Genomic DNA, 2,500 nt, shown 5'->3' on the forward strand with positions numbered 1-2,500 from the left:
GAAATTTTTTTTTTTATCTTTTAGTCTCGTTCCGTTCTTCCCTTCAACTGGCCTGCGGGGGGCGCCGTGCGCGCGGACCGGCGTCCACCCCTGGCCGCTCCGGGACTTTGCATTCAAATGGGTGGGGTGTTTTTCATTTTTTGCCCCTTTTTTTCACTCCCCCCCTCTCAATCGTGTATTACCTCGGCTGGCCAGCGGGGGGCGCCGCGGCGGGGACACGGGCGGACCGGGTACATTTCATCTGTTTGGGGCGAGTGCTTTTTTGAATTTTTTTTTTATCGTTTAGTCTCGTTCCGTTCTTCCCTTCAACTGGCCTGCGGGGGGCGCCGTGCGCGCGGACCGGCGTCCACCCCTGGCCGCTCCGGGACTTTGCATTCAAATGGGTGGGGTGTTTTTCATTTTTTGCCCTTTTTTTTTCACTCCCCCCCTCTCAATCGTGTATTACCTCGGCTGGCCAGCGGGGGGCGCCGCGGCGGGGACACGGGCGGACCGGGTACATTTCATCTGTTTGGGGCGAGTGCTTTTTTGAAATTTTTTTTTTATCTTTTAGTCTCGTTCCGTTCTTCCCTTCAACTGGCCTGCGGGGGGCGCCGTGCGCGCGGACCGGCGTCCACCCCTGGCCGCTCCGGGACTTTGCATTCAAATGGGTGGGGTGTTTTTCATTTTTTGCCCCTTTTTTTCACTCCCCCCCTCTCAATCGTGTATTACCTCGGCTGGCCAGCGGGGGGCGCCGCGGCGGGGACACGGGGGAGGGTTCATCCGGGCGGACCGGGTACCTTTCGTCTGTTTGGGGCGAGTGCTTTTTTGAATTTTTTTTCATTTTATTTTTGTCATCCCTTCGACCGGCCAGCGGGGGGCGCCGCGCGCGCGGACCGTCGGGGCCCGGGGCCCTGCGTCCCACTTACTTTCGCCCGACGGGAATCGTTTCTTTTGTTTTTATCCGAGAGGACACACGGAATCTGCACCCCCCGCAGTGGCGTCAGGCGGCCACCGGGGGGCGCCGCGGCGGGGATCGGGGGGGGTCGCCCGGGAGCCGCCTGCCCGTCCGCTGGGCCAAGGGGGCCGGGGCGGGTCACGCGCCGCCGTTCCCCCCCGATCGTCTCGCTCCGAGCCGCCTCTGGCCACCGGGGGGCGCCGTCGGGTGGCGCGGGGGCGCCCCCGCCGCCCGCCGCCTCCCCCCGCACGCGTCGGGCCTCCCCCCGGGCCCCCGCGGGCCGGGGGACGCGGCCGGCGAGCGTCGGACTCCAGCGCGGAAGTGTCGCGGATGAGTGCGGACCGGGGCGCCCGCGGCCCAGCGGCACTTCCAGGGGCTCGGGGAGGAGATGGTTGAAGCCTGGGTGAAGCGCGCCCTCGGCCGTCCGTGTCGCTACCCGCCGGAGAACACCTCCGCCGGATCAGTAGGTACCAACGAGGCGAGCGAGAGAGCCGGGACTCTGTCCGGGGCCGAAAAGCCTGTTTCCCTGGAGCTTTTGCGAAAGGACCCGTGACAGAAGATGCGCGGAGCTCAGAGATCAGCATGGGCAGGGCCTTCTTGCATCCGATTTTGCCCAGGCAGGGCTCCAGGAACCGGGTTACAAAAAGCAAAAAGCCCTGGAGCTCAAACGAAAGGTTTAGTGACAAGATAGCCGTGGAGCTCCGATAACAGCATGGCAGGACCAGGATGGGGCCTATAAAGGGTCCACGGCGGGCATCCGTTGGAGCCCGACGTACGGGCCGGGCACGTCTCCTTCTCCCCCGGAGGCAGCGCCCCCCGGCGGGCCAAATCGGGTACTGCAATTTGTGGAAGTTTCGCAGATGAGTGCGGACCGGGGCGCCCGCGGCCCAGCTGCACTTCCAGGGGCTCGGGGAGGAGACGGTTGAAGCCTGGGTGAAGCGCGCCCTCGGCCGTCCGTGTCGCTACCCGCCGGAGAACACCTCCGCCGGATCAGTAGGTACCAACGAGGCGAGCGAGAGAGCCGGGACTCTGTCAGGGGCCGAAAAGCCCGTTTCCCTGGAGCTCCTGCGAAAGGACCCGTGGCAGAGTAGGCACGGAGCTCGGAGAGCAGCAGGGCCGGAGCTCGGAGAGCAGCAGGGCCAGGGCTCCCTCCCTTCCATAGGCTGCCCAGGCAGGGCTCCAGGAGCCCGGTACCAGCTCTCCCCGTCCGACAGCCTCCTCTCTGGAAGCGGAGAGCGGACGCAGTCGGGCTCCCGGACCGGGGCCCTGGGAGAGGGTTTGGGAGAGCCCTGCCGGGAGCCACCGGGACGGGCCCGTGCGGACGGGTGCGCGGCGCCCCCCGGCGGTCGAAGGCGGAACCGCGGAGGTCTCTCTATCTCTCTCTCTCTCTCTTTCTCTCCGGGACTCCCGGCCTCCCGTTCCCCCGACTCCCCCTTCCGAGGCCGAGACGGGGCAGCGCCGGGCGTCCGGCGGAGCCCGGCGCCAGGCCCGGCCCGTCCCCCTCTTCCCCCGGCGGCAGCGCCCCCCGGCGGGCCGAATCGGGTACTGCAATTCGCGGAAGTTCAG

This window comes from Pseudophryne corroboree, chromosome 3 (genome assembly GCF_028390025.1).
Source record: "Pseudophryne corroboree isolate aPseCor3 chromosome 3, aPseCor3.hap2, whole genome shotgun sequence".
Lineage (NCBI taxonomy): Eukaryota > Metazoa > Chordata > Amphibia > Anura > Myobatrachidae > Pseudophryne > Pseudophryne corroboree.